This window comes from Cucurbita moschata, unplaced genomic scaffold (assembly GCF_002738365.1).
Source record: "Cucurbita moschata cultivar Rifu unplaced genomic scaffold, Cmos_1.0 Cmo_Scf00026, whole genome shotgun sequence".
Lineage (NCBI taxonomy): Eukaryota > Viridiplantae > Streptophyta > Magnoliopsida > Cucurbitales > Cucurbitaceae > Cucurbita > Cucurbita moschata.
The window spans coordinates 1,946,277-1,960,882 of record NW_019268542.1 but is presented as its reverse complement, the minus strand read 5'-3'; the positions used below and the strand labels follow the sequence as shown (position 1 = coordinate 1,960,882).

At 35.6% G+C, this 14,606-nt stretch overlaps 1 long non-coding RNA gene across 1 annotated transcript in view; it reads left to right on the top strand.

The window, feature by feature from the left end:
* Positions 1–242: 242 nt before the first annotated feature.
* LOC111462126 overlaps positions 243–14,606 on the top strand; it is a 23,365-nt gene continuing 9,001 nt past the window's right edge. Inside the window, exons 1-2 of the long non-coding RNA XR_002713716.1 lie at positions 243–253; positions 4,388–4,391. This is a non-coding gene — a long non-coding RNA (uncharacterized LOC111462126). The remainder of the gene's footprint in view (positions 254–4,387; positions 4,392–14,606) is intronic.

Below are 14,606 nucleotides of genomic sequence, written 5' to 3'. Positions count from 1 at the left end.
TCAAATCTAGTTTCAATTAAGAATATCAATGAAGAAGAATTGCAAAAAGTCGGAAGGTTTGCAATGGAAGTGTATAACAAATATGGTGAACGTCTCATTGACTTGCGTGTGGTGAATGGTTTGTCTTATACGATCAATGGAGGTAGAATAAGAATTTTTATTATTGTGGTAGAAGCTATAACTGACGATGGCATTCCTTGGTCATATATTGCGAAGGTGGAGTACTATCATCATTTGAAGATGTCCTCAAGGAGTTCAACAAGCATTAGACTACACTAAGCCCCCTCTCTCTATGTATAGAGGTGTTACTGTCTCTTAACTATAAAAATGGCATAGGCCACAATAAAATAATGACATAGTTCTATAATGACAGTTTTTTTTACCTTTTTATTTTTCCTCAAATTTTGTCAAGCTCAATTATGCATATTAAGATACTACCAAGCTTCCTTCAGCTTATGCGGTTCAGTTAGCTCGCTCGACTTTCGCTTGCCTTTGCGACTAAGAAATCAGTCCCTCAGCTCGGTAGAGGGAATTTTGTTCAATTTTCATCGTTCTGATCATCTTCAAGCTAAAATTGACCTTGTTTAAGACAATTAAGGTAAATATAAGGTTCAATTTCACGATTTAAGTTAAATTGAGTTAAGGAATTTTACTTACTAACGAAACAAAATGAACGTTTTAATAGAAAATTACAATCGACAATACTTTGAGAAATTTCAAGGGACGAAAAGCAAACGTACTTGAATATTAGGGAAATGTCGGTTAAAGCCAACAAGTAGGTGACACTTCTATTGATTTGGTTATAAATTTTATGTTGTATGATGACATGTGGTCGTGGCTTCGCATGTGCCGTATACACATATATTTGGATGATAATGAAATGATGTGTACGATATGATATGTGAATGTTATGTTATACGTACTCAAATGATATGTTTACAATATGATGTGTTAAGATATTCTATGCTTGACGACCTGCTCGTGATGTGATTTTTGAATGTTATGATATATGATATGATATGATACGTTAGAAGACATGATAAGTTTATGATATGTTAGAAGACATGATAATGCATAACTCCGATAAATGCATGGAAAATTATGATAAAATGATATAATATAAAGAAAAATGTTAGAGGGGTTGTTATACATGTAATGAAAGCCACGAATATAATATAAAGTCACGGATACCCCTTCTTCTTTTATGATGGTACAGATGCGTACACTACGAGGCACGGAAACAATCATTATATTTATTAGAATGCTACAATGGTTGCTATTCCTAACGGGTGTCCGACATCAACAACTCCTAGGAATGCTCACCCAAAAAGAAGGATTTCCAAGAGGTGTGCGAACCGATTGGTGGGTCCATACTCACACGTGTTGACCGTGTGTAGAACAATAAATACACACCCAGTTAAATTGCTTAGGATAGCGGTGATAAATTTAATGAAGATAAGTTTGCAAAAGGAAGGAAACTAGTACTTTATTCTCGGAAGAATGAGTATATTTATAGCCAGTACAATGTGTAACCAAAGATAAAAATAAAGTTCTAACAGAAACTAGAATATCATGCCAAAACAAAGAATATATCTACGACTGATATCCGCATAAATCTTATCAGTGATCTAATATTAAGAAACTAAAGCATAAAAATAGCTATCTGATATGGGCATAAAATTGTATCAGTGATCTAATATTAAGAAACTATAACATAAAAATAGAACTAAAATGCGTGTTTAGATCAAACTTCAGGATCTTGACAGACACCAAGCAACACGCGTAGCATCTTAAACACAACTCGAGTCAAAGGTTTTGTTATGGTATCAAACACTTGCTCTTTAGTATGACAATGTTGTGACATCACAGTTCCACCTTTACTTAAATCACAGAGGAAGTGGAAACGATCATTAATGTGTTTGCTTCGATCGTGGAAAACTGGATTTTCGGTTAGCTTAATAGTGGAACTATTATCACAGTACACCATTTTAGCTCCAATTGAGATATGATCGAGCTTTTCCAGCATCCTTCTCAACCATATGGTTTCGCAAGCACAAGCTGCAGCAGCAATGATTGCACAAGCTGCAGCAGCAATGATTGCACAAGCTGCAGCAGCAATGATTGCAGCTTAAGTAGTGGACAGTGTGACTACGGGTTACTTCTATGAGGACCATGAAACAGCTCCTAAACTTAGCAAAAATGAATAATCTGACAGGCACTCATCTCGGACATTTTCTCTATTGACACGCTCTCGTCCAGCATATGATACAACTTAAAAAGCAAAATTCACTACTATTGATTCATCTCCGTCGCACCCGAGTGACTCGCACGTCAGCTTCGCCAGTTCCTGTGTAACGACCCGGGAAAGAAAGAAAGAAAAAAAATGTGTATATATATATATATATATATCTATAATAAATAAATAAATAAAAAAGGAAAACGAGAAAACTAGAAAAAAAAAAGAAAAAGAAAAACTCAGTCGCTGGAAAACCTGCGAGTTTTCCGGCGACCACCGAGTTTTGCAGAACCCACGCGATACGACGACTACAGCACGACCAGCCCTCAGCCCACGACACCAGCACCATCAGGATACCTGCAAAGAGAGAAAAGACAGAAACTACGAGAAAGAGAGATTTGGGAAAAAAAAAATTGGCGAGTGTCCAGTTTCTCCGACGAACCCTCAAACCGACACCAAACGACCTGTTACCACCACGAGAACGGTCCCTAGCAAAAGCACGTTAACTCAAGGTGCGTTCTGTGCTTCTTCGTAAACGCCGTCGTCGGTAACCGAGGTCGAAAAATTGGGTTTTTCTTAATCGTCATAGATCTGTGATTTTAGGAACCTTTAGGCCGCCAGACTTCCAGAAAAGAAAGAAGGACGACAAATAAAGAAGAAGAGAAAGAGAGAGGACCGAAATCGGCAACAGAAACGTAGCGGGAAGGAGAGAGAGAAAGCTCGCTGGAAAATCGGCCGAAGTCGGGTAAGGAAGATGAGACCCACGGATCCGGGTCAACCCGAACCCAGAATCTGAGAGGGTCAGCCCATTCTTTCCTCGGCCTCTGCCTTCGGCCCAGCCCAACTACTGCAGCCCAAACCTCAGACCAGCCCAGAAGTTACGGTTCAATTGAACCAACCCGAGACCAGACCCACGGTCCAAGCGAGCCGGCCTGCAACCCAAAAAAAAAAAAAAAACTTTCGGCCTAGCCTAATAAGCGGAGGCCCAACTGTAGTCTTGGCCCCGTAGCCTCTGCAGCCCGCGACCCAGACCATGACCCGAACCGGACTGCGACCCGCACTTCGACCCGACGCTACTGCGCGACGTGGCTCGCTCTGCTGCTGCCATGTGTCACATAGCGGCGCAGGCGGTCCCTCAGCTCGGCTTGGCGCAAATGGCTCGGCTCACCTGTTTTCAGCCCGGTTTCCACTGTTCCGACCCTCCCAGATCTGTTTTCAGCCCCGATTAAGGTATTCGAGGCCGTTTGAGAGCCATATTTCACATTTATTAAATTATAGATAAATTAATTGTGAAATACTAACGGAAAGTGGGGAACGGTGTGATAGGAAACAAACCCCGACGACGTAGGAAGCAACTCTCACGGAACGGGAGCTTACGTTTAGCTATTTAGGGAGTACTTCGGCCAAGGCCAACAAAGTAAGTGGCCTTACTATAGGATAGGCTAAATAAATTGTATGAGTTATGATGATGTGTGGGTTATGATGCTTGATGATATGTGCAGTATATACATATTTTGTTGAATGACGCTTGATATTTTTGACCACGTTGTGGCATTAGAGCATGATGATTGCATGATTTTTTACCTTAATATGATGATGTTTTCCATATTGAGCATGCTAGATGATGATGAGTGCCATATTGCATCATGTCGTTAGATCGACATAAGACACAACCCTAAGAGCATGAAAATGATATTAATATAAATAAACACGAGTATGCGTTACCTAGAGTAACAAAGAGATGAGACTAGAGGGTTGTGTCAGAAGAGACATTACGATGGATTTAGAGGGACCTCATGCATATTGTATGTTCATAAGTATAGGGCTACTTCCCCTAGAGATGATGAGTGCGAACGCGCACCTTATGATGAGCGCGAATGCGCACAGGTGCGAAAGCACACAGATGAGGGTGTTCATGAGGAGCATGACACTATGGGGTTCCGCTGACCTCTGGACGTCACTACAGATTAGCTTGATCAGAGGGTCCAGGGGGTGTGCGAGCACCTTGGGGACTCACACTCGCACGTGTGAGTCGTGTTTTGGGAAGTACTACACATCCAATTTGTCCGAGACTAGAGGCCACCCCTAAGATGATTAGAGATAAGTCCCTATTCATGATTGCATGTGTTTGCATTAGCATGGCCCCTATAGTGGGGTCACTTACTGAGTATTTCTTCGAAATACTCAGGCCGTGTGCCATATTGTTTTTCAGGTAAAGGCAAGGCTCCCATGTACGGTTGACGGCGGCATCGTGATCAGAGACTGTGGCGCGTGCATAGGATAGTTGCATATTTAAAATTCCTAGTCTTGGTTACGATAGGGCGTTTGCATTTCATTCATTTATATTAATTAATTTATAATCGTTTTATTTTATCTTTTGAACTCCAGCACGATGTTTGAAACATGTAAGTTCGGTATTGGTTTCCAATGTTTAAATGTATTATGAAGTTTTAAATTTTTCCACTAATAAAGATGAGCATTCTTAGATTTTTATTCTGCATTAGGATGTGGCGACTCTAGATATGTAGAAATTTAGGGTCGTTACATCCTGTTTCACCATGTTGAATTTAAACAGGACGTCAAGTTCTTTCTCGAGTGACTCTGTAACTTAACTCAACTTTTCTTATTTATTTATTTATTTTCCTTATGATTCAAAATTTTAAAATATACTTTTATTCACTTAAAACATTTGAGTGTTACAACTTCATGTACTATATATTATTTTGTTATAATCCTTCACACCTTCTCATTTATACTCGAAACCAATTTAGATCTCAACAATCAGTGCTTTCCAACTTCCTCCTATGATGTTGAAGACCGACAATTCTAAACTATATAAGGCATCGATCGTGTCTTCGAAATGATCACTTAATAGCTAATCACGTCGGCTTTTCTAAAATAATCGTTCTTACCATGACCCTTCATTGTCCTTCCGTCTATACTTCCACTTCTACTCCAGTAGACTCAATGGTTGCCCCATTCTTAAAAATTCCTATCTCGATAATCTAACTCGCTAACAAATTATGGTTTATTTAGAATGCTTTCTAGATTAAATACATTAAATAAAAAAATAAAAAAATAAAAAAAAACTTCCTTAAAAATATTATTTTGCCTTATATTTTTATAAATAACAAATATGTTTGGTTTATTCCATCTGTTTTTATTTCTTACCATATAGTTTTAAAATTTTAGGTTAATGGACTTAAAATTACTTTTTTGACAACCACTTTTATCATTTAATATCATTTAACCAACTGTCTTTAATATTTATTAATTAAATAATTATAAATTCTATCAAAATTAAATTAATGGAGTGCATCTAGACTAACAGCCCACGAAAAATTGATGTGTTAGTAGTTTTAATGTTTGTTTGAATTAAGTCGAAAAAAAATAGCATTTAACTTTTCGTAGATTTTAACTAATACAATCGACTTAATTTAAGTGCATAAATTATTTTCAAAAAACAAAAGTTAAAATACTCTACATGTCCATGTCAATAATAAATCTAGAAACTCAACGATAATCTCGAAAAATAACATACAACAATGAGTCTTCTTAACCTCGCTCTCATTTGAATCACAAAGAAGCTATACATACAAAAATGCTCTTATTCGAAACCTACTCGTAGAAATCTCATCAAATCTTATTTCTTATTCAACCTTATAAAGGTGATGTGTTCTATCTAGGTTGCATACATCTCTACTTATAAACACAATTGACGCTTCCTTAGTAGCACCCTCTAATATACCACGGACCCTAAATAGGTTATTCGTATTCCTCTATACTTAGTAGACCCTCATTATTCAAGATAAATTCATAATCATATGTTGAAATCTAATGGTCCATACCTAGTACTAGCAAGCCCATATGATCATAATCGACTCATTGTTTCAAAGATAAAAAAAATATATATAGTAAGACAAAGGCTAAGGCTCACTAAACAAGCCAATATTATTCTAGGTCATACTATAAAATCTAACAAATATATTATGAGCATATAGGATAATTCAACCACATGAACATGCTCTCCAAAAAAATAAAAATTGGAAATTTTTTTTAATAACATTCATATCAACATTATAGAGTCATTTATACTTTGCCAGGAGTCTCAACTTCAATCAGAGCAATTAGATTCAAAATCAGAGTCGCAGAAGTCCTTAAACGTGGATACTAGCTAAATCAATCAACTTTTCATTTGACTGAGTTTAGTCTTAAATTCTTGGGCTAAATTAGTCATATGATAATCTTATAGTCATTTTTCTTGGAAGTCCTAGTTTATTCCTACGAGTATTTCTTCAAAAAATATTCAAATAGTTACTTAATTGTTCGGACGTGTTTCTGATATTTGACTACAATAAACAATCAAATATGGTATCTATGATAAACCGTAATAGAAGGCTAAATTATCATACTATGAACCTTCTAGGAAAGCAAATTTAGTATTCATACTAATTTTCAATATTTGTTTAATTAATTTAAATTTAGATCTTCTGCACAAAAGTGCATCAATTAGTTGGTTTGCCCGAGAGGTTAAGGGGAAGACTTAAGATCTTCTACACGTAAGTGCGCATGGATTCGAACCCCATACCCAGCACTTCAACAAAACAAGTTGAAAAGGCGTGGTTTGGTATGTGGAGACCATTTAATATTTTTCTATATAATTGACTAGTGAGGAGGCTTAGACCTATGGACCTGATAGGGAGCCGTGCCGTAAAATTGGCTAACTTTATGGTTCAACTAATACAACTAATACACATCTACGTCCCACTTGGATGTGCACATCTAGTGTAATGATATCATAGTGCACAGATCTATGAATGTTTAGGAAATTCAAAATCTCGACCTCATTTACCGACGACGACACGTATGAAAAGGGCACAAAATGTACCTTAGGTTGATGTGTGGTCGTCCGAGATCTCGTTAGCGGTATAACTCAGTTGTTTTGACGTTGGGTTGATCGTCTTGTATCTCGCTGAGAAAGTTCCGATCTCTCTCTCCCCCTCTCCCTATATTTCTTTCGTTTCTCTTCTCTGTAGGTATTTTGGATCGTGTGGCGATAGTTGAAGGTTGAGGGAAGCATCTGAGGCAATTTTGGGTGACGTCGGGTTGATCATCTTGTATCTCGCTGAGAAAGTTTGGATCTCTCTCTCTCTCCCTCTCCCTATATTTCTTTCGTTTCTCTTCTCTTCTCTGTAGGTATTTTGGATCGTGTGGCGATAGTTGAAGGTTGAGGGAAGCATCTGAGGCAATTTTGGGTGACGTCGGGTTGATCATCTTGTATCTCGCTGAGAAAGTTTGGATCTCTCTCTCTCTCCCTCTCCCTATATTTCTTTCGTTTCTCTTCTCTTCTCTGTAGGTATTTTGGATCGTGTGGCGATAGTTGAAGGTTGAGGGAAGCGTCTGTGGTAATTTTGGCCTGTCGTGGAGCGTGTTTCTTCGACAGTCGTCAGAAAACTTTCCGGTGACTAAGTTTTTTTTCTTTTTCAATTAATTGTTACACTATGAGCCAAGCAAATTATCTATATCTAAAGAAAATTATCTATAGGTCCTAATCAACCTAGAACTGTGATATCAAATTGTAACCACCTGATTTTTTTGTAATGACTTGATTTTCAATACCGTCTGCGTTGGTCATGAAAACTTCGACGGTCGCTGGAAAACTAGAGTTTTACGGCTACTAAATTTTTTTATTTTTTTAACTGATGGTTACACTATGAGTCAAGCCCCAAGGGACACACTAACTCTCTATCTAAAGAAAATTATCTATTGGACCTAATCAACTTAGAACTGAGATATCAAATTGTAACGACCCAATTCTTGATACCTCGAATCATAAGTAGCTATATATACTCGAGGGAAAAAAATGACGGTAAAAATTTCTTTTGTAAAAGGACAGACAAGAAATTTAAAATTTAAATACGCATTCAAAATGGACATAAAAATAGTTAAAAAAACAGACATAAAAATAGTTCAAAGGCAATATATGCAAAGTCAAATCAAAACATAATAATAAAATGACAAGAAGGAAGATGGCTAGATGAAGTTGCACGACTTTCCATGCTCCCACCCTCAACAGTGGTCTACACTCGATTTAAAAAAAAAAAGAAGAATAACATGGGATGAGTATACCTACTTATAGGTCTCGTCGGACTTAATCCTATGAACAAAAACTTAGGCTATGTGCTCAATACTATTTTTAACGATCACCCATGGCTAAAAGGTTATACCAACTTGGTAAGTCACTGTTCAACTACCCTCAGTATACTTCTTTGAAGGAGTACTCAATCCATCTGAGGTTCACAACTTAAGGTTTGTTTTTTCTTCTTTCTTGGCTCTAGGTTTCATGTATGGTTTCATGTATGTCTAGATCCTTCCTCGGTCTTGCGCAAGGGGCGCCTTAAGTCACTATGATACATGAGAAGGAACCTAAGGTAATCCTCGCGAGTATGCAAGAGATCCTTTCGTTCTAATGGTGACCGTACTCCATACCTAAATTATCAATGTAAATATATTAATATTGACTCACATGCTCAAATCTAATACGAAAATGCATGAAATAATACACCAAAAATAAAGATTTTGTAATAGATTTGAAATTAGTAACAAAAACTTAAAGACGTATTATAATTAAAAAAAAATTGAAACATGCGTATACATTTGTGTCAATTTTAAGAAAAATTAATTACGAAGCAACTGCATCAGAATGTGACTACACTTTAACAGTGGTAAGATGTTAACTATAAAACTGACATCCCTAAGAAATCATTAAAATACTTTTATTATTTTTCTCTCATACATCTCATGGTACAACAATTTAAGGTGTCCTTGTGGTAGCCTTCAAAAATAATTTCTCCAATTTTAGATATAAATGGACAACTATGGCCTTGATTCATCTTAGTTAGCCACTCGAAAGCACTTTTAAATTGGGCAAATGGTCGAATAAATATAAGCAAAAGAAGATCCAAAGTGATGGTGTTACTATAACACGTGCGGAAGCAATTTGGATCTTAGGCACTCTAAGTACATCAATTATAGTAAATTAGTTAGCATGTTCATTAAAACTCAATGAGTTTGAATACTAACCTTCTGTAGTTCAAATTCCTTTTTCTTAACGAACCGGTTTCGAACCACCACTAGTGTCTTCCCTATTATTCTCCTGCCTTAGAACGGGATTGTGAAATCCGGTGAGTGATGAAACTTGATAGGAATTTAGTATATGTAAAGGGAGAGTTTTGAGAGATTTTGTCAAAGTTTTTGAAGAAGAATTTCCATGTAGGTTGATGACTCTATTTATATTCATATTTGCTTGTTCACTTAAATTTGAGATTACCAAATTTTAACACTCAAAATTCCACTCAAATTTGTAGGATTATGTTTGTTAAACCATATACTGACACTCAATATTCAACTAACTCGAACATGTATTTTTGGATTAAGTGAAGTAAACATTTTGACTTTTTTTTAATTTTAATTCAACAATTAATTCAAATCAAAATAATATTAAATGATTAATTAAAAATTTTAATTAATATTTAACATTAAATAAAATTTCATTTGGGGCACATATGAATTACTATTCCTAATTAAAATATTTAAATCTTATTTAAATATCTCCAATTTTTTTTTTTTGTTTAATTCATAACTAAAACAAAATTCTGGTAAATATATCGTATATATTTAGCATGTATTCCCTAATTTGAATTCGAACACTTCGAACTCAGTCATCATAGTGTTCTAAGGTTTAGTGTGATATGAGCTAGCAGAGGGACCTAATTGACCTACAGATCATAGGCTCCAACGATTCGAGATTAACCGGCTAAACTCATTAACCTTGTTAAACAACATTCGTTAACTACTAGGACACTTCACTGTAGCCTGATAGTTGCACTCCCCTCACTATAGATATATTTCTGTCCCTCTCCTCATTATAGATATATTTCTGTCCATTTGATATAGCCATGATTAGTAAGTCGATCCTTCACAGGTTGCTCGTAACTAGAGCTGGGTTAATTTACCGTCTTACCTCTAAAGTTACTTCTTGTTCCTTAAGTCCCACTGATCCTCTAATGAACAATTGGTTTGTGATCCAACCACCAAACCGAATCCCTCTTGAGCCAATGAGAGGGTGGGACCCTTTGTTCAAGACCTGGAGTCAGTACTTAAGGGAACAACCTCTCTACTATCCCTAAAAGCGGGTAGGAGCGAATTCTATCTTGCACCCTATGTCCCTAGCTATTCACCCAGTTTTACCCTTGAAATGGGAGGCTTATTGAGTCGGCGAACTCGGGCCACTCTCACCCATACAAATCTAAGGATAATTCTAAATAGACAAGAGTTCATAGTTAGCCCAGGATTAAGGTCGAGTTACATAGGTCATCGAGTGAAAAAATCAATCTCAACAGTAAAAGACATTATAAAGTGAGTTATTTTCTTCATGGTCCGATCTTATACAATACTCATTGCATAGGACGCTCACACTCACATGTCTCCACATGTACAATTTAGTGATCACATTGTTTATATCATATACAAAATTGGGGCGCATCCATAGTGTCTCCAAGATAAGGTACTCAGCCTTATCCCTGTACCATCGATCATTTTGGCCATATACTTGAACTTGATCCATTCTTATGTCTCTACATATAGTTTAACTAATCATACTATAGCCCCAGAGTATTCTTAGTTTATTGGATTTAGATTAATGATCGTAAAATTCACTTTATTCAATAAAGTTCAATTATATTACAACCTCTTTTATATGGATTTGGAGGAGTTAATTTACAAAGTTCAGGATGTTTTGGGATACATCCAGGATTAAGGTTGCCTTTCAAATGGTCGTAACCGATGTATTGTGTTGCATTTGTTATCTCAATCATGTCAATGCTAACAAAGAGAACCACAATTAAAATAATCATGGTTCCCTTCGACATAATGATTATCGATAACAAAAACTAATACAAAAAGGAATTTTGGAATGACTTGATGGGAGATATATAGAGTTGTATTTATATACACACAATTAGTTATTTTTAGTTTTTTATTTTTATTCCTTCAAAATCTAACCCAACAAAAACAAGTTTAAATGGTATGGTTAAACAAACTTTTAGGTTCAACAAAATGACAACATTATTTTATTTCTTCAATATCAAAACAAGAACTTATTTCCATTTTTAGTAAATTCTTTTCTAAAAAAGAAACTGAAAATAAACCGAGTCTAAAGATACCATATTGACATTAAAATGAGATTGATGTGAATAATTTTTTGATATCCATGTAGAGATCTAGTGGTACAATATTTTTTAAAACAATAAAATATAGTCAAGAAGTACGAGAGCCAATACATGATTCAAACCTATTTCAAATCCGATACTCATCTTCTGGATGCTTTGATACTGTCTCGCTCAAAGTCATGTAAGTTTACAAACAGTAGCATGTAGGAGTATAAAAATTCTAACTAACACTCCAAAAAATATTAGATACAATAGCTTACTAAAAACGCTATCATAGTCATTCTACAATGTTTTTCATACGTCATGAGAGTCCGTGTTATCAAAGTCTGGAACTTTTTATCACGCGGGTTTTGGGCCTCGGGTCACAGATAGGGCTGACCGAAATATGACGGATCCTTTATTCTTCGCCCGATTCCTTGCGCGATTCTTTAGCGACATTTCTCTCTCCTCTGTTTGTCATTTTCGATGCCGATTTTTGTCCTTTTTTTTCCTCTCTGTTTGCCTTCCTTCCTTCCTTTCGCGGAGTTTTGCGGCTTAAAAGTGTCAATAATTACATATCTATGAACGTTTAGGAAACCTAAAATCTCAACTTCGTTTACTGACGTCGACGCATATGAAAAGGGCACAAGACGTAAGTTTGTTGAAGTCCTTAAACGTGGATACTAGCTAAATCAATCAACTTTTCATCTTACTGAGTTTAGTCTTAAATTCTTGGGCTAAATTAGTCATATGATAATCTTATAGACATTTTTCTTGGAAGTCCTAGTTTATTCCAATAAGTATTTCTTCAAAAAATATTCAAATAGTTACTTAATTGCTCGGAGACGTGTTTAAGAAATTGGTTACCTGTGAGAATATTTGTTAAAACCCATCGTACCTAAATGGTGGTGAAAGTTCTCTATTTATAATCATTTAGATAATCAAATAAACAAATAAATTAAAAAGGATACAATATATTTGCCTACTAAAAGGCAAATTTGATAAGCCGTGATAGGAGGAAAATATGATAAGGAGGCAAATATCTAGATATTTGACTACAATAAAGGATTAAATATGGTACCTATGATAAACCGTAATAGAAGGCTAAATATCCTTAAAACCCTGCAAGCTGAGCGCCGAATTTGAATGAACGTGAAACTTAGATCCGAAAAATTCAAAGAGAGGTCGAGAAAAACTTTTTGTGAAGATGTTAGTAACATGGTTTGGAGGAGACGTCCGGTTGGACAGCATAGTATTTTTTTTTTTTTATATCGAAAACTGCAGAAGGTTCAACGGGCTGCAGGGATGTTAACTTGACAGAATATGATTAACCCACCAAGTAGGAGAGAAAAACCCAAAGGAAGAAGGAGAAGAGAGAGGGGGTCGTTGGAAGGGTCTTGGTCAATCTCCAAATAGAACAAAAAAGGAGAGAGAATGAAAAATTTCCATAAGAATTCAGTCAAACCAAATCTTGGAAGATATAGAAATTACCATTAAAAATAGAATGGGAATGAAGAGAGAAAATAGAAACGAGAATGAATAACATAGGCGATTAGGTATTGAGAAACAACTCAAGGTAGAGGCTTCATAATTAAGGCAATGACTTGTTGTGAGAAAAGGGCAAGAGAGACAGGATTCAATGGTGGCTATGAAGAAGAGTTGAACAACAAAGGAAGAAGATGTCAGAAACAGAGAGGGGTAGAGCGACCTGACAGTACCTTTTTATGAGAGAGACTCGCGCATCCATCCTTTCCTTTCTAGAAAGAGTTTTCATTCAAATCTCTTCCGGTATGCGAAAGCGCAGTCTGGAGGACAGATCGGATCTTTCTTTGGGGACCATAGTCTCCCGAAGCGGATCTATCACCCTTGCAACACACTGAGGTATTGGAATGAAACCTAAAGCGACTTGCAGCCAGAGCGTTGTTGGCATCAGCTTCGAATCCGGCTAGATCCGGGATAGAAAAGCAGCATGGAAGAAAAAGCTCAAGTTTGCCCGCTTGCAAGAATTCTTTTCGTTCTTCCTTAGCAAATCAAATCAAGTAGAATCTGTAACGACCCTAAATTTCCACACACTCAGAGTCGCTACTAACGTCTCATGCTCATCTATAATGCGGAAATATAACTCTTACATGAACATAATTGATAACAAAAATTTCAAAAAAAAAACGTTTAAAACAATTCTTCTCTGGGTCTTACGTGTTTAAATATGAAATACTAAAATTTAGAGAAAACAAAAACAAACACAAAATAATTTAAAACAATGAAATGCAAAACAACCTATTCTAACTTAAGACTAGAAATTTGAGTCTACCCTATCATGTGGTTGAATTATCCTATATGCTCATAATATATTTGTTAGATTTTATAGTATGACCTAGAATAATATTGGCTTGTTTATGAGCCTTAGCCTTTGTCTTACTATATATTTTTTTTTATCTTTGAAACAATGTAGTCGATTATGATCATATGGGCTTGCTAGTACTATGTATGGACCATTAGATTTCAACATATGATTATGAATTTATCTTGAATAATGAGGGTCTACTAAGTATAGAGGAATACGAATAACCTATTTAGGGTCCGTGGTATATTAGAGGGTGCTACTAAGGAAGCGTCAATTGTGTTTATAAGTAGAGATGTATGCAACCTAGATAGAACACATCACCTTTATAAGGTTGAATAAGAAATAAGATTTGATGAGATTTCTACGAGTAGGTTTCGAATAAGAGCATTTTTGTATGTATAGCTTCTTTGTGATTCAAATGAGAGCGAGGTTAAGAAGACTCATTGTTGTATGTTATTTTTCGAGATTATCGTTGAGTTTCTAGATTTATTATTGACATGGACATGTAGAGTATTTTAACTTTTGTTTTTTGAAAATAATTTATGCACTTAAACTAAGTCGATTGTATTAGTTAAAATCTACGAAAAGTTAAATGCTATTTTTTTTCGACTTAATTCAAACAAACATTAAAACTACTAACACGTCAATTTTTCGTGGGCTGTTAGTCTAGATGCACTCCATTAATTTAATTTTGATAGAATTTATAATTATTTAATTAATAAATATTAAATACAGTTGGTTAAATGATATTAAATGATAAAAGTGGTTGTCAAAAAAGTAATTTTAAGTCCATTAACCTAAAATTTTAAAACTATAT